We start from the raw sequence: 26722 nt of genomic DNA, 5'->3' as shown, positions 1-26722 counted from the left end.
TACCAAAAAGAAATAAGAGAACACTTTAAAGCAACATCAAAGATCACCACATAACTACCAGATAATGCAAGAGACACCATCAATAACGTTGTGAAACAAGCAACCAAACGTCTTTGTACTACTCTGCTGAATACAGCTTGTTATTACTTGTTGTACAGTGTGCATGAATTTGTTTTGCTCCTGATCCATTACTGAAGGATGATGAATGATGTTCAATGAAGTAATCACTCTCCCTGGCTACTTAGAATTAATACAGGAGTATACCATTTGGGAAAGAGACTTCATTGTGATTAATGACGCCAAGTTCACTTTGCTAAAGCCAACTTGATAAGGTAACCTTGCATTTACAGTCATGTGCAAACTTACCTGCTGAGAATCTGTAAACAGAACTAATTATATGCCTGACAGACTTTGACTGACGTCAATATTTTGAACACACCGGAAATAAAGACCCTTTGAATGATAGCCATTAAAGAAGACCATAAAGTTAGAGGAGGAAGATACTGTCCAGTTGAGTGAATTAAGGTCACCTTGTACAACGAACAAACAAGACTGAACACAGTAATAATACATTTCAATTAAATAGTGTTTTAAATGGAAAGAATGTGCTAGAAATATTATTCAAAAATGTTCAACTAAACTGCTTAATGGTGGGCACAATTGACATTTGAACCAAAACGTAATTCTCAGTATAACCATTTAACAAATTCATTACTTCAGCCTACAACTACAAATATATCCAACTTTACCTACCAACAGAAAACTCATGTAAAGGCACGTATATATACCGAACAGCAAATGCCAGTATACACAGACACACACACTGTACTACTTTATCTGCATACAATACATTCACGTAAAGCAATTTAAAATCTCGGCTATGTGATTTTTACTAATGTTGCAAAGTGTGAGCTATATTATTGCACAGATCTATACAGGTATATCAAGTTGGATATACAGTAGATCCAGCTTAATCCGCATACATACAGTGCACTCATGTAAGCAATATTATAGCAATATCTGCTAAATGTAATTATAAAGCCTGAAGATATTAAGATACTACTAACCTCATAATTATCTGTAAAGCTGCTTAGAAACAAAATGTATTCTAAAAATGCTAAACAAACTAAATCGACTTGCCTTGTTTCTTTGCACATTCAAACTACCCTTGTATTTGTCAAATGAATTATGAGTTGTCATGATCAATTACACAAATTAATTACATATCTATATTTGTTAAGAAAAGCCCCCATTTGTACATAATGACTGCAGAGAGGGAAAAAACATCAAGATTAAAGCTTGAATTGCTTATGAAATTTAAGTGTGGGTCAAAGAGCATGATTAATATTTTTTTTCATATACTGTAACTGTAATATACAAATAAATAATTAATTAACAAAAATGAGCATTCATTTTACATGACTTTTTTTGGCAGTCACTAATAACGTTGTTTGAGTATCAGCTGTGGAAGATATCATATTCACACTCATTAATTTTCAGGATATTCACCAGGTCCTCGGAGGCTAATTTGGCATGCATTTAGGCCGCCAGGTGACAGAACGGCCCTGAGGAGGACCTCAGGACCTTAATAAATGAAACTATAAATGTTTTTAATAAAAACTCCATTCATTTTCCGATAATTGCATCTGAGTGCATAGCCAGACCTTTTGACAAACTGCTGTCGAAATCAATGCAAAGTGCTTGTGCTTTGTGTTCAAAGCAAAAACGTGTTGGGCAGTGAACAAGATCTCCATTAGTCATCCCTCAGAACACTGATGATATTGATAACAGCTTAGTAGCCCATCAGCATCATTACTGGGCCCTTTCCCTGGGATTCACAGAGGCAGCTACTCTGGCAGGAGGTGAGATAGGGCCAAGTGTCTAAGAGATTGGAGATCTACTCAGACCCTGACATCCCCTCTATCTTAGTTTGTTTCCGTGGGCCGAGGCAGGTGCAGGGTGTTAAAGGATGGGATTCCCCAGGGCCAAGCACTGATGCCGTCTCTCAGATGTGACATTCCCCCAGAGTGCTTGGCGGCTTGACATACAGTGAAGGTCACAGAGAATCGATTAGCTCAGAAACAGCAATACAGAGAGCTCTCCGAGGGGACAGACAGAACTGCGGACAAAGCTCCCAGAGTTAGCTGATGATTAATGTGTCTCACTGAAATGTTGGCTTAAAGAGATAGTCCACCCAAGACTGAAAATTCTGCCATCATTTATTCACCATCACGTTCTTCCAAACGTGTATGCGTTTCTTTCATCTGTTGAACATCTGCATACCCCCCCCCCCCCAAAAAAAAAAAGAATAAAAAGAAGCCTGTGTCAAAAGCACCTCATTATGAAAATTTGACCATGCATGAATGAATGAATGACATTGGAAAGTAAGTAAAACTATGCACAGAACATTGCATAAGCTGTGCAGTATGTTTGCATTTAGAGCTGTATAAAAAATAGCAGGCTGTTGAATGGGTTTGTTTCATCCGTTTATGATTTAAAGCAGATAAAATATCATCTTTTCATGTATTTAAGAGCCTTGACATACCAAGCTGATGCTAAAAAACTTGCTGTGGCTGAACGACATTGCCTCAAGTCCAAGTACTTGGTACGTCAGTGCCTTAAAATGTTACATTTTTAAATAATTAAGCATAATCACATGATCTGTTGGGTTACAATATTTTAGGCTTTTGACAACTATTCTCTAAGAAACCAATATCCTAGTCTATTTCAGGGTCCAGTTGTAAAGCCGAGCCATTTTATCTTCCCTTTCTGCCAACAAATGCATCAAAAGCTTGTGACATGAGACAAGTCAACAAAATAGCTGCTTATCTGTGAATACTCATATCTGGCAAAATGCCAAACCTCTGATGGAGTTTCAGCAATCCAGCAGCAGAAATTCACTGATATAGATCTTTTCAAAAACAGATCACAGTTTACAAGCTGAGGCTTCAGTAATTTGTTTTATCAAAGTCGTGATGTAGTGAATGGCTATGGTCTTGTCTTTGTTGATTTGAATTCCCTCATTACAGAGCACTTGTTGTTGGCTGGAAATATCAGACATTGACAATCTCTCTCTGGCTTTCTTGCTATCAAACGTGTCTCTCTCCCCCCATTTCTCATCTGAATGCAGAGGTCAATGACAATTTCCTGTCACTGAAAGAGGACCACCAGAACACATAGTTCTGCAGGCCACTCTGTGCTTTTGGTCTTTTCATACATACTCTGTATGAGACATTTACAATGACCCCCACCCCCCAAGTCCCCAATAGCACAGTGTTCTGGTCTGCAGCCACGCCAAGGTGCAAGTACAGAGCAGGGCCAATAGGGAAAAACACAGGGAATAAGTGACAGGAATGATGGATGTGACCAGAAGAAGAGGCATTCAGTTGAAAACAATACAGAGAGCAATGGAAACACATTTTCCCATAGGAAGGGAAAAATCACAGATGGGATCTTTTTAATATCTTTAATGTTTCCCAGACAGTCTACTGAAGCCGACTGCTTCTCACATGTTTCTCCTGGGGGTGAGATGATGATGATTATGATTATTATTGTTGTTGTTGATGATGTTGTTTAAGGGGGTAGTCGTGGCCTAATGGTTAGAGTCAGAATTGTAATCCAAAGGTTACAGATTTTAGTCTCAGGGCTGGCAGGGATTGTAGATCTCTCCACTCTAAATACCACGACTGAGGTGAGACCCTTGAGTGAGGCGCCAGACCCCCAACTGCTCCCCAGGTACCACAGCATCCACGTGTGTGATCACGGTGTGTATGAGTTCATTACTGTGTGTGTGTGTGCACTTGAATGTGTTAAAAGCAGAGCACAAATTCTGAGTATGGGTCACCATATTTGGCCACACGTCACTTCACGTTCACTTTTTTTTTCCGTTACTGTTACCATCTCCCTTGATTCTCCATTCATTTCAGAAGAGATCTCAGAGCAACATCTCAAGTGTTCTCAGATTTGCCAAGATCTCAAAGATCCCAAAGTCAAAGATTCAAAAATGTTAATTAATCTTACACACTCATCATCACAATTTTACAAAGTATTCTGTGATATCCAGATTATGCTCATTAAGGGTCACTAGAGGGTGCTAGAAGGTCTGTAAAATTTGAAGAAAAAAATCCAAAATACTATATATATATATATATATATAATAAATATATAATTTTAGGGCTGTAATATGCATTTATTAATTAAATAAATTTTGTAATAGTAATATTGTCTACATATAAATAATATTACTATGTTGGTTCATAAATACCTGTCAGAAATCATAATCAGAATTGTGATTGTAATTCAATTTCTAAAGGTAGGGAAACATAAAATACAATAAATAAATAAATCTAAAACAAACAAACAAACAAAAAAAAGTCAGTCAATACAATAAAAAAAGATAATATTTTAACATGCAGCTAATTATTACATTCAGAAATTATTTAATCAGATTTATTTAGAAAGTATTTTATTTAGAAAATATTTTTCCCTCACAGTATTATTAGGATGTTATACACAGAAAAGCACATGGAACAGGCATTAGCTGCCATGTAAAATGATCCCCTCGTTGCTACCAGAGAGGTGCATGAATGCATGTTGTGCCTTATCCTGTCCAGTACCTGTATGATAGCCACATCCAGGAGCCTGATACAGATATCAGCACACAGTATGATGCAGGACTGATGGTAGCGCCCTCAAGAGTTGTTCAATAAAGATACCAAGTCTCCTTCACCCCTCCTCTTATGGAACATCATTTATCTGAACAATAAAATCTGTTAAGCACCCAGCATCCTATCAGGCATAAAGGCTGACCGCAGCTGGTGTGGTACATATGTATCATGGTGTGTCCGTGTCTGTGTGCGTAGCCCTGTGGTGAAGCACACTTCTTCCTGCTTTATATTCTGATCAATGGCAGTCATGCAGTGGAGTAAAGGCAATCGATGGATGCCATGCAGGCAAAGCTGATACACCAAAGGATACAGAGCTATGTATACAGAGCACAGTTAACCAACAGAGAAAGAAAGAAAGAAAGAAAGAAAGAAAGAAAGAAAGAAAGAAAGAAAGAAAGAAAGAAAGAAAGAAAGAAAGAAAGAAAGAAAAAAGGAGCGAGGGACTCTGCAATATTCTGGAAAATGTTGGAAGTTGGAATAAGACACTGTGTAAGACTCAAATCTCTTCCAAATCTGTTTTAGTTCAATTTAGTTAATATTATATTATTTTTTAAATAATACAAATGTATTAATTTAATAATAATCAAGACAACAATAACCAAAATCAATAATCATGTAATTATCTCAATAATATCTGCAATTTTTTCCTCAGTCTAATTTTGACAGAATTGGTCAACATATATTGTATTTTAAAATTATACTACTTTTATAATAATAATAATAATGTTATTATTATTATTATTCTTGTTGTTTTATTCTCTTAATTCCTTCTTTATTTTTTTTTTTTAGCTTTAGTAAGGCACAATGCCCTTGTAAAAATCAATTTTAGTCATGCACCATCTATATTATTGCAATTTCTAAAATAAAAACAAATCCTAATAATGATTTTTAATTGGAAAAATCAAAAATAATGTGCCAAGTTGCTATGTTGCCTGGCAACCGCAAACAGCCTACAGTTAGTGTAATCACAGATAATTCTGATAATTACTAATTATAATTCTAACTATTTATTCAACACTGGTTTCTGTTATCACATTGTTATTCCTAAAACTATAATCCGCTATAACTCACAGTAAAGCAAAGCCTCTGGTGGCTCGTTGATCACTCAGAGCCTAGAAATGACGTCTATCTCCTCGGTGCACACAAGCACACACACACACACACACACACACACACACACACACACACACACAGTTACACAGTCACACACTTAACAATGGCTGCTGTGAGTCGGGTGTGTGCTGTGCACTGCTGCATTGCAGATGTTTGGAATGGCAGTGGAAGTCTCTGCTTTCACGGAGGACTTCAACATGCGCTGATTGACGTAACATGACGTAAAGCGTGTTTACTCTTATATGAGGAAAATTAGCCACTGCTAATGTGATCTTTTATAACATAAAGAGTCTTATGTTACTTTGGGCCAGCATCTCAATGGCTTCAGCTATCAGCTCTTCGTGGGCAGACAGTCTTCTGTGTCCAGCTGCTGTAGGACAAGAAAATGGATCTCTCTGTGCTTTATGAAAACACCCCCTTTTTGCAATGCATCGCAAATGCCTGCTCTCTGTCCAGAACTCAGAGCTGGTGTGAGCTGGCATTCATCCAGTCTAAACATAACCCTCTTTTCATAAATTCTATCCCTTATCACTCACTCTCTGTCCATTCATCCATCCATGCCATGCTCTCCTGGCCCTGGTCCAGTCCTAACAGCATGTTTTGTCTTGATTAGCATTTGGGGTAAATATCCACAACTCCAGTCCCATTGCTAAAGCGCATTAGCCTCTTTAACAAACAAACATGCCAGGGAGTCTATGGAGCGCTCATCTATAGGTGCCAGGATGAAAGCAAAGCTGTTGGGACCCCAACCTTTCAAGCCATTCTCTCATTCATCTGCTGGCTTTGTGTTCATCATGTTCATCATAAAGCACAGAATTAGACAACCTCTCATGAGAAAAGCTTAGCTAAACATACATTTTGATGAAGACTTAAATGCGTAGTATTAGTTACAAACAAATCCAGGGATCAACGCTAAGGATTTTTTCTGCCAGTCGGGCCAGTGGTTCAAATTTTTACTTGCCCTGCCATCATTTTAACTGGATCTGCCACAAAAAATAAAATGGTTGATGTTATCATTGTTCTTGATCTGTTATTCTAATATATCAGCTTATTTGACACCAATATTATTATGACATGTGACTGCCAGTAAATAAGAAAAAATTACTAGCAATACAACAATTAAATATTTGCCTAAAGCATTAAAATAGAAATGAAACAAAATGACGCTTTAGGTTTTTATATTTGTAGATGTTCAGGTACAGAAATTGAAAAATCACATATAAAACAACATTTCGTCCCCTTGGAATTATAAGGTTCTATCTGACATTTTTGTTAAAATTGAGTTATTCACATATTCACTTATTATTCTATATACTATATTATTCACTTATTCTGTGACAATTCATTTACATTATGTGATGTTTTATTTTAAGTTGTGTACATTTTGGGATTTTTTTTTGAAATAACAAAAAGGTTCTATCTACAGAAGTCTATGGAACACAAAAATTTTAAAGCTCAATATCTCAAAACTACTCAGAACGCAGATAGAACCTTATAATTCCAAGGGGACAATTTGCATATTCTTCACTCTTTGTTGCACCTTGATTTTTCAAAGCCATTTGAATGTTTTATATTGTTTGATTTATATTAGACTGTATAATTTCAAAATCTGAAGTAATAATAACCTGACTTTGTGGAATTATGCTACATAAAACATCTGTATGAAACCGAAACAGTAGAGTACAAACAGGCTGAATGAGATGCAGATTCAATCTCTGACAGCAGGCAGCGCTTATGGTACAGTAATACAGTGTTTCCTTGGTTACAGCAGTTGCATTTATTAACACTAATTTAAATGCATCATACAGAGATAAAATTAAAAGAGAACGTCATTTCTGAAAATGTATTACTTATTAATATTTCCATGCAAATGGCCACTGGGAGTCTGATTGCAGTGCAGTTTGTAAGCACGGAACAGAAGATAGTCTGAAATAAGATTAAAAAAATAAATAAAAAAAAGTCCATTAGATCCGTACATCTGTACTCCAGTGTATAAATATAATGTACCAATATAAATTAATAATTGTTTAAGCTACTGTGAGGATTCTGTACTGTCTGTGCTGTGTTTTGCCCGTTTCTGTTCCTGTTTGTCCTTATTTGGTCATGATCCTCTCCTCATTTAGTTTGATGATGATCCTCTGTACCTGTGTTTCCCCAATTATCCTTTGTATTTAAGTCTCTGCCTTTGCGTTCAGTGTTTGTCGGGTCTACTTGTTTTACTTATGTTTGCCCAGCTCCAATTGTGGATTATCCCACGTTTTCTTCATTAAAGACTGTAAATGCTACTCCATGTCTCAAACGCTCTTCCCGCAGCAGCGTAATGAGAAAGCTACAAAATTACTTGCTAGGATGGGTTTTTTGACGTACTTTTTTATGTATTTGCCCATTTGGTGGCTTGTGCGTGTCAGAGATGTGGCTGTGTGTGCAAGTACTGAGAGGATATTTATTTTTTTACGGGAAGTCGTGGCCTAATGGTTAGAGGGTTGGACTCCCAATCGAAGGGTTGTGGGTTCTAGTCTCGGGCCGGACGGAATTGTGGGTGGGGGTAGTGCATGTACAGTTCTCTCTCCACCTTCAATACCACGACTTAGGTGCCCTTGAGCAAGGCATCGAACCCCCAACTGCTCCCCGGGCACCGCAGCATAAATGGCTGCCCACTGCTCTGGGTGTGTGCTCACAGTGTGTGTGCTCACTGCTCTGTGTGTGTGCATTTCGGATGGGTTAAATGCAGAGCACAAATTGTGAGTATGGGTCACCTTACTTGGCTGAATGTCACTTCACTTTCACTTTAATCGTTTTAATTTTTGAATTAACAAGTCTTTAAAACACATGCAAATAATAAAATGTCATGACGACGTTGCAGTGGCCTGATCAGGCAAGTGATGTCTTCCACACTGGCCCCAAGCCATCAGGCAGTCCTTATTGTCAAGCCCTGAAATCACTACAGTTTTGAGGATAAAATATTTACTTAAAGTGTCTTACAGGCCTTAAAAAGCTGAACATAGCTACAAATAATCCATTGACCATATATGATTATTGCTTCACGTAATTTTTTTAAATGCTATTTTATAAGATTTGCGAGTCAAATTACAGATTTCACAAGTAAAATTAAAGGATTTAAGTTTGATGCACTTAATACAAATATGTTTAACATTTAGGTATGTTTTCGAAAGAAGTCTGTTGTGCTCACAAAGGCTATATTTAATATCAAATACTCAAAATGCAGCAAAATCAATTATACTGTGAAATGTCATTACAAATAAGGTGCAATTCAAAACAATTGAAAGTGTAAAAGCTGAATTTTCAGCAGCTATTACTCCAATTTCAGTGTCACATGAGCCCTTCAAAAAATATTCTAATTTGCTGATTGCTTAAAATACTGTTCCTCTTAATTCTTATGGAAACTGTGATGCTGTTTTTCATGATTAGGGCCTGCATTGGCTCAATGGTTCATGTAGGTTGCCTACAAACTGGAAGGTTGGTGGTTCAATCCCCGTCTCCACCTGTCCAGGTGTCCTTGAGCAAGACACCTAACCCCAACTGCTCCCGACGAGCTGGATGGCGCCTTGCATGACTGACACCACAGACGTTGGTGTATGAATGAGTGGGTGAATGTGAGGCACATTGGATGGCCATGGGTCATTGAAAGCTATATATAAATGCAGTCCATTTATGATTCTTTTACTGACTGATGCAATGATATATATAAACTTTTGTTTGCAGAACTGCCGTCCAAATCCAGAGTTATCCTGGCTGCCAGTCATGCATGAGCAGGACAGGATTGGGACCTCAGGTCCCCTTGCCCTTATCCGAACCTATATTGCATAATTCTTCTCCTCCCTGATAGAGGACCACATCACCATTCATTTGAAGAGTGAGGTGAGTGGTGCTTGTGACTAATGCTGAGACACTGTTGCGATAGACACAGCTGTAAGTGAAGAGCAAACCAAACTGTACACCTCTGAAAGAAAATGTCCTATCTCTGGAGTATGATGTGTGCTCTCTAAATGTCACACAGTGCACTCTATGCACACAGAGACAGGTGGCACTGCAAACGATTCGCTTTGTGAGGGAAACTGGGAGCTTTTAAAGGGGAAACACTCCTGCTAATTAAACCATAGATTGCTGGATAAAGTGCATTTTGAGAGCATCAAATATGCTCTATTATCCAATAATGGGAATCTTCATTGTGCATTATACCAACCGGTTAATCAAGATAAAACGTTAAAATTGTGAATTGTATGCCAGATGTAATTGCACCCTCCCAGAAAGATAATTTCCCCTCTTCAGAATAAATATGTTCATTTATTTGTGCCCCCTGTATAGCATTATTTTTAATGCCTGATGCAATTTACAATTAGCATCACCTTTAGTACTGATGTTACTGTGAAGATATAACTATTCAAAACTCACTGCTGCAAATATGCATTATTAAGCATTTTTACATTAATATAACAGACTCTATTATGCAGTGGTGTAGGTTTCAACACCATTTCGAATCAAAACAGCTTTACATCGCAATTCAGTGTCTCAGGCTGTTTATAATATACACACCCTATTCTTTTTCTCACTAAGGCTGTATTTATATTAACATTTCATCAATATTGTGAAATATTATTACAATTTAAATGAACTGTTTTTTGTTATATTTTAAAATGTTAAATGATAAAAGCTGAATTTTCAGCAGCAATTACTTAGTGTGAAATTATCCTTTAGAAATCATTCTAATATGCTGTTTTGGTGCTGGAGAAAAATTCTGACTATCAATGTTGAAAACGGTTGCTACTAATTATGCTTAAAGAAACCATGAAACATTTTTTTCAGGATGTTTTGCTTAATAAAAACTGTGAAATAAAAGCATTTATTTTAAGTATATCTCTTTTGATTCTTATCTATATGCAGATATCTGAGTGACTGAGTGATATCTGAGTGACTCCTGTTAATGCTTAATTTATTGGCATCTCTCAGTGAACTTAATACTGAATATACAGTATTGTTCAAAATAATAGCAGTACAATGTGACTAACCAGAATAATCAAGGTTTTTCGTATATTTTTTTATTGCTACGTGGCAAACAAGTTACCAGTAGGTTCAGTAGATTGTCAGAAAACAAACAAGACCCAGCATTCATGATATGCACGCTCTTAAGGCTGTGCAATTGGGCAATTAGTTGAAAGGGGTGTGTTCAAAAAAATAGCAGTGTCTACCTTTGACTGTACAAACTCAAAACTATTTTGTACAAACATTTTTTTTTTTTCTGGGATTTAGCAATCCTGTGAATCACTAAACTAATATTTAGTTGTATGACCACAGTTTTTTAAAACTGCTTGACATCTGTGTGGCATGGAGTCAACCAACTTGTGGCACCTCTCAGCTGTTATTCCACTCCATGATTCTTTAACAACATTCCACAATTCATTCACATTTCTTGGTTTTGCTTCAGAAACAGCATTTTTGATATCACCCCACAAGTTCTCAATTGGATTAAGGTCTGGAGATTGGGCTGGCCACTCCATAACATTAATTTTGTTGGTTTGGAACCAAGACTTTGCCCGTTTACTAGTGTGTTTTGGGTCATTGTCTTGTTGAAAGAACCATTTCAAGGGCATGTCCTCTTCAGCATAGGGCAACATGACCTCTTCAAGTATTTTAACATATGCAAACTGATCCATGATCCCTGGTATGCGATAAATAGGCCCAACACCATAGTAGGAGAAACATGCCCATATCATGATGCTTGCACCTCCATGCTTCACTGTCTTCACTGTGTACTGTGGCTTGAATTCAGAGTTTGGGGGTCGTCTCACAAACTGCCTGTGGCCCTTGGACCCAAAAAGAACAATTTTACTCTCATCAGTCCACAAAATGTTCCTCCATTTCTCTTTAGGCCAGTTGATGTGTTCTTTGGCAAATTGTAACCTCTTCTGCATATGCCTTTTTTTTAACAGAGGGACTTTGCGGGGGATTCTTGAAAATAGATTAGCTTCACACAGACGTCTTCTAACTGTCACAGTACTTACAGGTAACTCCAGACTGTCTTTGATCATCCTGGAGGTGATCATTGGCTGAGCCTTTGCCATTCTGGTTATTCTTCTATCCATTTTGATGGTTGTCTTCCGTTTTCTTCCACGTCTCTCTGGTTTTGCTCTCCATTTTAAGGCATTGGAGATCATTTTAGCTGAACAGCCTATCATTTTTTGCACCTCTTTATAGGTTTTCCCCTCTCTAATCAACTTTTTAATCAAAGTACGCTGTTCTTCTGAACAATGTCTTGAACGACCCATTTTCCTCAGCTTTCAAATGCATGTTCAACAAGTGTTGGCTTCATCCTTAAATAGGGGCCACCTGATTCACACCTGTTTCTTCACAAAATTGATGACCTCAGTGATTGAATGCCACACTGCTATTTTTTTGAACACACCCCTTTCAACTAATTCAACTAATTGCCCAATTGCACAGCCTTAAGAGCGTCCATATCATGAATGCTGGGTCTCATTTGTTTTCTGAGAATCTACTGAACCTACTGGTAACTTGTTTGCCACGTAGCAATAAAAAAATATACGAAAAACCTTGATTATTCTGGTTAGTCACATTGTACTGCTATTATTTTGAACAATACTGTACAGACAGATGCACGGTTGAAGGTGACAGTTCACTTCTCCAAATATTGAGGTTGGGAAATATTCCCCAAAATGTACATACAAAAAACATACAAAAACACTTTTACAATTATTAATGCACAATTATAAATTCAGAGTGATATATAATACTGGCTCAAGAGTGTTTGAGCTTTGTTCTTGCACAATCATTCAAAGCTGGGTAAGTGTCCAGGTGTTTGAGTCAATATTTCAGGGCTTTTGATAGTATGTTTTTATAAGGATAGATTGATCCATTGTGAATCATCTCTCCAGTGAAGCACAAAACAATAGACTCAACCTTTATCAGACTGAAAGACATGAGTATCAGTATCTGTGTAAAAGAAGAAATCAGTGCAATCATCTGCTAAAAATCCTCTTACATTGTACCTGGAATATGGCTACGAGATGATGCCACATATGAGCAGCATATCAATTGTGATCCCTCTCCAGCTATCCAGCTCTCAGCTAAAAATATACATCACTGTGATTTCCAGGTAGGACAAAATACAGCGGCTTGTCACCATGCATCACAGGCCACACCCTTGAGGAATCTTTCAACACACGTTCACGACTTCTTCACCTTCCTGAAAGCATCATCAAAACTGACAAAGGAATCTGTCTGTTTGAGCACATATCCTTTCAGACGCTATAAGCTCTTGGTTGAGTGCACCGTGAGAGGATTTATTTGGCTGGAAAAGTATAGAAATGTAAACATAATCTGCCAAACACCTAGGGTTATTTCTTACCTTTCCACGTACGCTATGAATGTGTCCGACTGTGCAGTGCGGCTGACATGTGAGACATGGGGACGTCAGCCGGAGGCACATGATGAAATCATCCTAACAAATCTTAAATTTCATCACCTCCATAATTCTTTCTGAATTCCCTCACGGTTGTGTTCGTATGTGAGCAACAGCGTGACTTTCTTAATTAAGCTCAAGAGGAAGTTATTACTTCTGGGATGAGCACAGCTCTGTACTTACTGGCATTTCCTCAGTCTCTCTACACGTGATAATAGCAAGAGGGAAAATGAGAGAGTGAAAACAAGAGAAAATATTAGAATATGTGTTTTCTATTCTTTTCTATTCTATTCTGTTTCTAACAGGTTGTGTAAGCACAAGGAGTGACGTTTCTTCGACAGTACTTTGGGACAAGCATTCTGGGGCTCTTCTGATTTCAGATAGGAAGTGACACATGGAGAGGTACTTGCTGTGTTGTGCGTGGAGATAGTGTGCTGGATGATGATTTGTGCTGGCAAACTTAAGGACTGGGAGGGAAGCTCTGCTGCAGCAGGAAAACCGCTGTTTCCCAATGTGTAAAAACCAGCACACATATCTACGATAACAGTTCTGTTTGAGTGAAACGAGAGTCCATTGAAGTGCATTCTGGGATACGTTCTCAGAGGAGTAAGGGAGGTTGCATGAGCTCAAAGGGTTCTGTTTTCTCAGAAAAGCAGCAATCCAATAACAGGCCTGCCGTATATGATCTGGATTCTATATCAGATGGAATATATATATATATATATATATATATATATATATATATATATATATATATATATATATATATATATATATACAGTATTGTTCAAAATAATAGCAGTACAATGTGACTAACCAGAATAATCAAGGTTTTTCGTATATTTTTTTATTGCTACGTGGCAAACAAGTTACCAGTAAGTTCAGTAGATTCTCAGAAAACAAACGAGACCCAGCATTCATGATATGCACGCTCTTAAGGCTGTGCAATTGGGCAATTAGTTGAATTAGTTGAAAGGGGTGTGTTCAAAAAAATAGCAGTGTGGCATTCAATCACTGAGGTCATCAATTTTTGAAGAAACAGGTGTGAATCAGGTGGCCCCTATTTAAGGATGAAGCCAACACTTGTTGAACATGCATTTGAAAGCTGAGGAAAATGGGTCGTTCAAGACATTGTTCAGAAGAACAGCGTACTTTGATTAAAAAGTTGATTAGAGAGGGGAAAACCTATAAAGAGGTGCAAAAAATGATAGGCTGTTCAGCTAAAATGATCTCCAATGCCTTAAAATGGAGAGCAAAACCAGAGAGACGTGGAAGAAAACGGAAGACAACCATCAAAATGGATAGAAGAATAACCAGAATGGCAAAGGCTCAGCCAATGATCACCTCCAGGATGATCAAAGACAGTCTGGAGTTACCTGTAAGTACTGTGACAGTTAGAAGACGTCTGTGTGAAGCTAATCTATTTTCAAGAATCCCCCGCAAAGTCCCTCTGTTAAAAAAAAGGCATGTGCAGAAGAGGTTACAATTTGCCAAAGAACACAACTGGCCTAAAGAGAAATGGAGGAACATTTTGTGGACTGATGAGAGTAAAATTGTTCTTTTTGGGTCCAAGGGCCACAGGCAGTTTGTGAGAGGACCCCTTAACTCTGAATTCAAGCCACAGTACACAGTGAAGACAGTGAAGCATGGAGAGGCAAGCATCATGATATGGGCATGTTTCTCCTACTATGGTTTTGGGCCTATTTATCGCATTCCAGGGATCATGGATCAGTTTGCATATGTTAAAATACTTGAAGAGGTCATGTTGCCCTATGCTGAAGAGGACATGCCCTTGAAATGGTTGTTTCAACAAGACAATGACCCAAAACACACTAGTAAACGGGCAAAGTCTTGGTTCCAAACCAACAAAATTAATGTTATGGAGTGGCCAGCCCAATCTCCAGACCTTAATCCAATTGAGAACTTGTGGGGTGATATCAAAAATGCTGTTTCTGAAGCAAAACCAAGAAATGTGAATGAATTGTGGAATGTTGTTAAAGAATCATGGAGTGGAATAACAGCTGAGAGGTGCCACAAGTTGGTTGACTCCATGCCACACAGATGTCAAGCAGTTTTAAAAAACTGTGGTCATACAACTAAATATTAGTTTAGTGATTCACAGGATTGCTAAATCCCAGAAAAAAAAATGTTTGTACAAAATAGTTTTGAGTTTGTACAGTCAAAGGTAGACACTGCTATTTTTTTGAACACACCCCTTTCAACTAATTGCCCAATTGCACAGCCTTAAGAGCGTGCATATCATGAATGCTGGGTCTTGTTTGTTTTCTGACAATCTACTGAACCTACTGGTAACTTTGCCACGTAGCAATAAAAAATATACTAAAAACCTTGATTATTCTGGTTAGTCACATTGTACTGCTATTATTTTGAACAATACTGTATATATATATATATATATTTTTTTTTTTTTTACTTTTTGACCTTATTTAATCACTTTATGGTTTGAATGTGCACCAATGGCCTTCCGTATACAAGCTCAAAATAAATCTAATTCACTGAACAATCAGAAAGAGTGCAATGAAATAAGGGTGATGGAGCAAACAATAAGCTGTGATTAAAAATTCAGGTGGTGGTTATATAAAACAAATATTAAGCAATATAGGTCAGTCCTACTATCTTGCTCCACTAATATGTCACTCTAATGGTTCTCATTTCTGAGGATTCCATTAGTTCACTTAAGGCTAAACCCTGTCTGCACCATAAACAGTATGGCAAAAGTAATTCACTCTGTTTGTGTAGTACATTCCAAATCTTCTGAAACCATACTATAAATACTGTATAGGTGAGGAACAGCACAACATTTAAATCATTATTCATTGAAAAGTAATTAAAACATTCACACAATTTTTGAATTTTGGAGTGATGGTCAGCAGACAAACAATGACATTTTACACATCAGCTGTAAATTCAAGTTTCAAGTTTGTTTTATTTATATAGCACATTTAAAAACAGCAACAAAGGCTCTATCCCCTCAATGCTTTAACCGTGATCTGGGGACAAAGAAAAGTGCTAGACCTCAGACTTTGCATAAGATTGTATGAATAGAGTTTGATCAGACTGAAAGCTTGTTGCCAGATTATTTATGGATTTAAAAACATAAAGAAGAATTTTAAGATCACTTCTAGGTAACCAATCCAGCGATTTCTAAATTGGAGTAACGTGATCAAATTTACGCTGTCCTTTGAGGAATTTAGCAGCAGTGTTTTGTACTTATTGGATACGAGCGATGGAAGATTTGCCAAAATAAAGAGAGTTGCAGTAGTCCAAGCAGGATGTACTGAGCACATGGATAGCAATCTCTAAAGTTTTCTCAGAGAAAATAGGTTTAATTTTGGAGAGGAGAAGACATAACTGAAAACTGAAAAAAAAACAACAACTAATAACCGCAGTTATTTGATTATCAGATTTGAGACTTTGATCCCAGAACAAACCTATGTTCTTGATAACAGGAAGAAGTAAAGGGAGCAAGGTAGTCCTGATCGATACTTCTACTTCCTGAATTTTCACTGGGGCCAAAGACTATTACCTCGGTTTTCGATTCATTCAGAAATAAGACATTTTGAGGGAACCACATGGCTTGCATGTTTATTAAGTTTCAGAGGCAAATAAATTTAGGTATCATCTGCATAGCAGTGAAGTTATACACTTTGCTTTCTTAAAATAGAGCACAAAGGAAGTAAATACAAAGAAAAATAATGGGTGCATGAATAGAACCATGCGGCACTCCACAGGAAAGTTTAGCAGGCGATGAAGAAAAATGACCCAATCTGACAGAGAAACGTATATTTGTTAAATAGGATTTGAACTAGTTAAGATCAAAGATAAGGGAATAAGTTCCCTGGATTCCCACATAACATTCTAGCTGAGACAGAATAATTTTATGATCAACTGTATCAAAAGCTGAATTTAAGTCTAACAGAAATAGGATAACAGAGTCACCAGAGTCAGCTGCTAACAAAGTATCATTAAAGAGACCAAATTAAGCAGACTCTGTGCTATGCAGAGGCTTATAACCAGACTGGAAAGTTTGAAAAAAAAAATCTGTTTTACACTAAGAAAAGACTGATACTGAATAAACAGTTTTCTTCAATGCGTTAGTAATAAAAGGGAGATTTGAGATGGGTTGAAAATTATTAAAATTACTAGCATCAAGTGAAGGTTTCTTAAGAAGAGGTGTCACAGTAGATTCTTTGAGGCTATCAGCGATAGTCCCTGAAACTAAGCATTTATTCAGAAAAGACACCAAACTAGCTCAAAATTAGTAAAAAAAAAAATAATAATAATAAATTGTTAAATTCGTGCAGGGAGAAAATCTTGAGAGCAGAAAGAAGCTTTCAAATGGTCATTCATTTATTTGAGAAGCTGGAAAGAAAATGGATGAAAAGTTCCCCATATGGCTGAAAAAGGCAAGATTCAGGTGAAACATGGCAAGTGGTTGTAGCTGAGATCTCAGAGTAGTAATCTTATTAGAGAAAAACCTTCACATAATGACATGGAGGGATTTGCAATCACATTTACAGGAGGATTTAAAATAAAATTTATAACAGAAAATAAAGCTTTAGAACTATGATGATTCTTTGCAATTTAATGAGAAAAATACTACTTTGCGGATTTCACTGCTTTCTGAAAATTTAAGCATTTCATATGAAATTTGCAGTTTGTCCTTTTCCCATTTTTGGTCAGCTCTTATATAAAGGTGCCTCGGAGAGCGGATGTTATCATTGAGCCATGGTTCAGTTTTAGGTTTTGACTTTTTAGGTTTAAAAGGAGCAGTGGTACTCAAAACCTCTGAGCAGGCAGTATTTAACAGACCAAGATGCTGTTCAGCATCCAGGTCAGGTAAAGATGACTCCAAGGACAGAGACAAACAAACCTTGTTAAATGTGTTTGTGAAGTCATCACAAAAGTGGGAAGAAAAGGAACGAGTCAATTGTACAGTAGGAGTAATGCTTGAACTTAGCTGAGGAGAAGGCATCATAAATAATAAAGGCATATGATCTGAGAGAAAAGGATCAAAAACCTGAACATCAGTAATAGAAAAGCCCAAAAAAAAAAACATGTCCAAAATATGACCATGTATGTGTAGTAGCTTTCACCCACTGAGCCATGCTGAATGAATCAATGAGATTGAGAAACTCCATTTCCAGAGGTTTAGACTGGCAGCACACACATATATTAAAATCACCTAGCAGAAGAATATTGTTCTACTTTGTTATACAATCACCCATAAAAGCAGTATATTAATTTATAAAATGTTTAACTAGGTGAGGGGGCTAACAAAGCGCTAACAAAACAGGCTTATTCCATTTCAGTCATAACAGCTGTACTTCAAAGCTAATGTAAACAGCAGACAGAACAGGATGACAGAGGTTATTAAAACTGTTTTTTAATGATTTTTATTTTTTTGTAAGAATAAATGCAGTCTTTTTAAGCAAATGATACTTGTTAAAAATCTTAAACTTTTGAATGGCTGCGATTAGATTTAGAACATTTGACTATTAATTAATATAATCTAATTGTCAAAAATACGATATGGTGTTGATGAACACGCTCAAACACAAAGATGAAGGTTAACAGTCTTTAATAAATCCATGGATAAGTAACCCATACACAGGAAGGAAATTACAGAACATTTTCCTTACGAGCCCTGAACCTACAGTCAGGCCATAATACAGCAAAGAAATATCTTCACTACAGCAGCAACAGCAAAAGAAAGGACACTATTCTAGGGAATTGTTTGTTAAATTGACTTATCACAAAGCTAATCACAACATATGTTATATAGACCCTTTATTAAGTTCATTTGAGTTGAGTGCCAGTGCAAAATGATTTACCAGATTATATCATAAGTATTAAACGAGGCAAGCGCTAGATCACCACATGTCCTTTTCCCCTAAACGTGAAAAGCCATTTAACAACTTCAAACAATCTCAAGCATGAGCTGCTTCATTTTTGATAACGGTGAGATGAAATCATTTTTTTTTTTCTTTTTTTTTCTCAATTAGATTTTCTTTCTACTCTCATTTCTGCATGAGAGATTGGGTAGAGGCTGACATCTCTCATGCTTTCTAAGTTTTTTTTTTTTCCTTTTTTTTTTTCTCATGAGCCCTGATTCTTGCGTGAGGCAAACAGAATCCTTTAATACAGTGGCTTCATTACACAGAATTATGAATCTATCAGAAAATGTGATCAAAACAATCTTAATGAGACAGAAGATCTTAAATATGTGCTGAAGTAATACCCTGAGTCGATAATGAATTATATCTACCCTATCAACCGCATCTGAAAAATGAAATATGCATCTAAAATAATAATACACATTTTAAATTAACGTTATAGGGCCGTGTCTGCATCAGTTCACTTTTTTACACTGTCTGGAAAGGGAGCCTCTGATTCTATGCGTCATGCTGGCAAAGGACAGCAGTTACCAAAAAATAAAACAACAAAGGCGCCTGGGAAGCTGAGACCTGAAAAAGGACATGGCTGGCGGGGAATTATGAACGACAGCTGTGTACCATCACTTCCTGCCAACATGCCTTAAAAAAGATGTTCAGTGATCCTGAAGTTCTTCAGGAAACAAGTAGTTTACTGTGTTCTCGTTTTGCAGTGTTCCAGTAGTTTCCAAGGGGAGGATTCCCTGACATCTCCCATCACTCAAGGGGTCATCCTTACTAACTTTTCCCAAACATCCTTTGAACCCTCCAAATGGGGGTGATGTCAAACTGCTGCACTTGGTGTCAGGTCTCATTCTTATCCACTGAAAATACAATAGAGTAGGACCTACACAAACACAGAAACAGTCATGCAAATGTTTACTTTGCTATCAAAACGGGGACATTTTATCTATTGATGTTGTGGGGTTGAGCTGTTGTTTTACACAATATATATATATATATATATATATATATATATATATATATATATATATATATATATATATATATATATATATATATATATACACTGTACAGCTAATTAAACATAATATAACAATACCCTAACCTAAAAGATAACCGTAACACTTTGTCTACACGGGATGTAACCTGTCGCATCACAACAGCTTGAGATTGTTCACACCGGACGTTGTAAATCCATTCGTCCTTTGTCTCAGAAGTAACATGATCACTTGGAATGTATCAGAAATAAAGAGCAGCATCTGTTTACTGATGAGAATTTGATGTTTCGCATCATGTTTCATCTAGTGAAGACCATATCTTTGATTATAATGGGTCTTATTATAATAATATTGTGGTTTCCCGAGTTTTTATTTATTTATTATTTTACATACAAGGACACCTCAAACTGAGATTTTGTCAGATTTAGCTACATTTTGGATATAAAGTTCCCCTATAGTGCCCTCATCTCCCCATTTTCCTTCTACTCTGTAAAAAAATTATCATTAAACAAGGCTGAACAAAATGTAATTTAAGGAGAAAGTCATGACATTTGCCAAGTATAGTAACCCATTTAACCCATCCAAGTGCACACACACAGCAGTGAGAAGTGAACACACCATGAACACACACCCGGAGCAGTGGGCAGCTATATCCAGTGCCCGGGGAGCAACTGGAGGTTGCTCAAGGGCACTTCAGTCATGGGTATTGAGGATGGAAGAGAGCGCTGTTCATTCACTCCCTCCCACCTACAACTCCTGCCAGCACCCGAGGCTCAAACTGGCAACCTTCTGGTAACTAGTCCGGCTCTCTAACCATTAGGCCGCAGCTGTCCCACAGATTTTTTATTTAGTTAATCACATATTTCAGGAAATTTCAGAAGCACTAAAAATGCAGTTTTTCTATAACGAAATACAACAAGCACAGCAGGTGAGTCCGCCAAATACACTTTTTGTTGTTGTTAAAATGGGCTTGCACAACAACAACAAAATGGTTTTATGGTTCAGTTCCATTCACTCTCTATTCAGGATGGACTGGGGCAGGAACAAATAACGGTCACATTCACTGTTTGTCTGTGTTATTTACACAGCTGTTATTGATTTTGTCACATATGGGATGTCAGGGTCAGTTTGTTCCTCTACTTCAAATAATCAGTTATTGTATTGTAACCCTTGCTGAATTTCATGTACCAAGTGTTATTTAATACTGTTGGCCATTGCGCTGCCAAAAATTTGCCAGAAAAATTTAGCTCAAGAAAACAGTAAATAATTTTAGTCAAAAAGGCCTCACCACCACATGATAAAGATACAGTACAGACCAAAAGTTTGGACACACCTCCTCATTCAAAGAGTTTTCTTTATTTTCATGACTATGAAAATTGTAGAGTCACACTGAAGGCATCAAGTGCTATCTGACCAGGAAGGAGAGTGATGGGGTGCTGCGCCAGATGACCTGGCCTCCACAGTCACTGGACCTGAACCCAATCGAGATGGTTTAGGGGTGAGCTGGACCGCAGAGAGAAGGCAAAAGGGCCAACAAGTGCTAAGCATCTCTCAGGGAACTCCTTCAAGACTGTTGGAAGAACATTTCAGGTGACCACCTCTTGAAGCTCATCAAGAGAACGCCAAGAGTGTGCAAAGCAGTAACCAAAGCAAAAGGTGGCTACTTTGAAGAACCTAGAATATGACATATTTTCAGTTGTTTCACACTTTTTTGTTATGTATATAATTCCATATATAATTCCACCTGTGTTAATTCATAGTTTTGATGCCTTCAGTGTGAATCTACAATTTTCATAGTCATGAAAATAAAGAAAACTTCTTTGAATGAGAAGGTGTGTCCAAACTTTTGGTCTGTACTGTATCTACTTAAAATAATGAAGTGAATTGACTTAAAAAATAACATGCCATTTTTTTATTTTATTTTTTATTAATATGCACTATTTTTCCCAGTGTATTTTATGGGTGGGAGATATGATCACAGTTTGCATCATCTTTCCTCTACTGCTTTTCTTTATCATGGTGCTGGGATGACTTAAGTGCAGAAGAAGTGCAGAGACTTGTATTTCTAAAAGAAGCCCATAGGGAACTCAAGAGCGCATGCCTGTCTTTGTATCAGCTGGCAGTTCAGGGCTCAGAGAACAAAACAGGGCTAAAGAGAGCGGAGCTGCGCCTAGAATCATAACAAGCAGTCAATAACCATTTTAAGCTGATAACAGTCCCAATGTCCTGTGTGACAGATTTATTTTTTGTACAGAGAGCCATAGGGGGACACGACAGGAGCTGAGTGTGGCAACAAAAATAACAGGTCCGAGGAGAGCAGGTCCAGACAGACCACATTGCCTGTGGGTCAAACAGAAAGACCAGCTTAAAGTCCTCAAAATAAACTGTTCAACAAAGTTGAGCTCATCATAAGTTCTGTACATGTTTGTAAAGTGTTTCAGAGTTTTTGGGAATAAATTATGAAACTTAAAGTAAAATTTCAAAAATAAAGTGTAGTAATGAGTAAACACAGCCCACTTTGCCTCACTATTGACTTTTGGTCAAACTGTTCTTTGTTATATAAAGTTGTATACCCCCACATGACATCACATATATAATTAAAGTTCTCAACATAATTTAAAAAAATGGCAAATCAACTAAGGAGGATAGTGTCATTCAATGGACAAATAAATACCAAGCTTTTCTTGAAAAATATATAAATTATTACTACTATTATTATCTTTTTGCACTTGTAATACGACTTATAGAGCATGCCTCAAACAAAACAAAACAAGTTTTAGTGTTTTACTCTGACTTCTTTAATTAGCACAGGGAAAAAACAGGTTGACGCAAACAGCTCACATGTAAAAACAGACGAATAGACAAATGGAAACGGAATAGCTTAATGAAGTGAGTGACACAGAGAGACAGTGACTATAATTGTACTTATAATAACTTATTACTGTGGACATTAAACTATGCAACAACAGGTACCTAGTGAGAAAGCCAGATGAGAGGTGAAAGACAGTTAGAAGAAAAAAGAAAAAGCACACACCAGAAACATGCACGCAGCATACCCTTTAAACCATCTTCTCCCCTGGGGATTCAAGTTATTTATTTCCCCAGCATTCCTATCATCAAATCTCTCTGTGAGCAAAGCCTGAGAAAAATTACCTCTAAATAATTCCAATGGTCTGCTGTAGAAAGGTTAATGAGGCAATTAAAAGTCTCTTTGGAGAATTAAGAGGAAAGAGAAATCAAGAGTGATCAAACAGAAGTCAGCAGACTTCGCTTCCTGTTGCCGTATCAGGCCACAGGTACACACTCACGCCTGCTGTGCGGAGACATGGAATATTTGCTACATGTTGAGCTCAGTTTGTCAAGCGTATAATCTAATATAATTAATCTGATTGTATACTGTATGAACATGTCCATGTTCAGTCCTAATGATAATTAGATGTGAACTGAACCTCAGTTTAACCTGGAAAGCAGAGAAGTCTGGAAATAAGGTTGCACTTCAGTCTGAAAATACAGCAACTTTATCATGCATGCAATATGAAAAATAAAAACAATATGGATAGTCAGAATGTGCTGCCTTTTATAACTTAACCTCTGCCCTTTAAAATCTCTCTCTCATTGCATTTGATTGCAGCTTGATCTCTCAATCTCTTTCTGCCTGCATAACATACAGTACACAAACACATAAAGTAGTGTGTGATGTCATTGGAGACTGCCACAGCTGGTGATCCCCCTACAGAGAGTTATAATGAATCCCCCTGTATGGGGCAGCTAGGTCTCCAACTTTAGAGGAAGGAGATGGGGGACATCCTAAAATATAGCAAGCATCTTACAACACACACACACACACACACACACACACACACACACACAAGCAACAATCAGGCTTTCGTGTAACATTTCACAAAAAAACAAAAAAGATGATAAAACCTTTTAAAACGGTCGGATGCCTGCTGATTGATATTTAAAGGTTGATGGTGCCTGTTATTTGCAGAGCTGAGAATCCTCTGTGAGTTCAAAGTAAAAACAAAATCACACACTAGAAGTGTTCAGTCTCCTTTCTAAACACGCATTGTATAAAAAAATTCCCATTATATCTTGCCTCATTGAGCAGATCTGATTTCCTTCCCCCCTCTCTCTCTCTGTCTCAATTTGTAAATCAAGTGAAATTACTTATGGGCCAGAGTGACCTTTTTACTATGGGAACAAGGATAAAGTATCATATCTGCAAGTGCAAAATATGTCAGTACAGCAATGGATGCAAATGTAAACAAGCATAGAACAGACATGTGACGCGGAGCAGCAATATATTTTTAAATATTTCCGCCTGCAAGCAGATCCGAAAGAGTGAAGAAACACTTTAGACTCACCAGGTAATGTTTATGTGAGCATGTATCAGTCAGCATCAGTCAGTTAACAACAATATGGAGACACTGTAAATTAATTCAATTATTTTTAACAGAAAATAGCATTTATACATAGAAAAAATATATAAAATCACTTTTTTTTTTGTATAAAATAAAAATACGTTATTAATATATACAAAAATAACAACAATAATAAAATGTTTGTTCTTGGAACAACATGCGGGTGAGTAAATGATGACATAATTTTTTATTTTTTTATTTTGAGTGAGATATGCCGTCAGTGACCTAGGCTATGTTTTTCTATGCACTCACCTTTATACAAACACATTTTCAGAATCAAGTGCAATTATATATATATATATATATATATATATATATATATATATATATATATATATATATATATATAGCAGCAGTTCAGTGAAATGTTTTTTAAACGTGTGTCATGCACATCTGTAAAAGAATTGCATCCCACACCTCTGTTGCTATGGCAATAAATTATTTCCATGAGAAAACATTTCATTTATTTGATAAGGCGTTTACCTTGAATTGAAAATGCTTCAGCAATACCTACCTACTTTCTGTGAAAGTTAAAAGCTTCAGGGGTTAGGTTAAGTAGACTTAGATTAAGGACACTGCTTGGGAAATGAATTACTAGCTATTTTTTGACTATTTTATTGAATGTGTGTTGAGGATTGCTACAATTTAAGCATTAAATGTTTAGCTCAATTACATTCAACACATTATCAAACTGACTTAATTTGACATTGCATCTTTATTGATTATGTTGTGTTCTCGTTCTAAGGAACAGTTATATAAAAAATGCTGATAATGGCTTATTTATTTATTTATAAATCTGGATGCGATTTGTAATACACGTGCAGGGATTAGCACTCTTTGTATGATGGACTGATTAATGTTGAAGCTCTATAAGTCTGACACATCACCTTTGAACAGGATAGTGCTATATATATATATATAAAATTGTGTTTTTGATAATAACTACTTTTTTACTAGAAATACACTTAAAAATTTGAAGCTAAAAATCCAGATTTTAACAAAACAAACAAAAAATAAAATCGAGCAAAATAACCCAAACGTAAACTTTTTCTGTATCTTCAAGAACGGACGTAAGAATATATATATATATATATATATATATATATATATATATATATATATATATATATATATATATATATATTTGGAGGTAAATATGATTACATTTGAGATTGAATCCAATAATTTAAAAATATAATTCAATATGATTCTACTGAACCCCATAAACACTGCAAACATTAAAAAGGCAATGCAATACTCCAAGGGCTGTATGTACACTGCCTCTTTCAGCCTCTTGGCAAAAGAGCTTTTTGTTGCCGGAGTAAATGATTGTGTTTTGTTGATGTACTAATATGTGTCAACACATTAAACTACATCGCCGTCATACTTGTAAACATCTTAGTACCAGCAAGGTCATTTGTCCTTGTTAAATACCATAATCATAATTACTAACTCAAGCGTGTCTAACAATCTAGTAAAGAATTAAAATATAAAGAAATAAAATTACTACTCAAACAGGCAATTTTACATTCTCAATAATGTAACATTACAAACACTTGTAAAATAATAATAATAAAAAAGGTGGGTGGGATGATGGCAGTCTCTTTGCTCATTGCCATCAGTATTTTTAGTACTTAAAATTATAACCAATGATTTAAATGTGTCCATTAGCAAATTGGTTGTGCAAAGGTTTCCTGAGTAGCATTCCTGGTTTTGGTCATACATGTTTGCAGGAGGCAACTTGTACGATTTCTTGCAATTTCACCATCGTGACTTCTCATGAGACCAGGTTGAAAACGGAACACTGGTGCTGAGTGAATTTAGAATTTAGTTTTGAGTCTTTGTTTTTAACACGAGTCTCTCAGTTTACTGTGAATATATGAATTTGATTTGCGGCAGCATAGAGCATTAAAGACTGACCCAGTCTTAGTAGTGACCAGACACACTCACTCTTTACTGAAGAAAAAAAATAATAATAAAGGAACCACTGTGCATTACACGACCTGAAAACCAATGAATGAAGGAGCCAATAGAATGTGTAGAATAAATGCAAATGTGAATGACAAAAAAAAAAGTAATAAAAATGCTTAATAACAAAAACAAGCAAACAAAATACATAAATGAATAAATAGTTTTTACTGCAAAACAAGGAAAGCAAAATAGT

At 36.5% G+C, this 26722-nt stretch overlaps 1 protein-coding gene across 1 annotated transcript in view; it reads right to left on the bottom strand.

The window, feature by feature from the left end:
* nrg3a (neuregulin 3a) overlaps positions 1-26722 on the bottom strand; it is a 305838-nt gene that overhangs the window by 107074 nt on the left and 172042 nt on the right. The window lies entirely within an intron of this gene.

Source organism: Carassius auratus, chromosome 38 (assembly GCF_003368295.1).
Source record: "Carassius auratus strain Wakin chromosome 38, ASM336829v1, whole genome shotgun sequence".
Lineage (NCBI taxonomy): Eukaryota > Metazoa > Chordata > Actinopteri > Cypriniformes > Cyprinidae > Carassius > Carassius auratus.
This window is presented reverse-complemented; position numbering and strand designations above follow the sequence as displayed.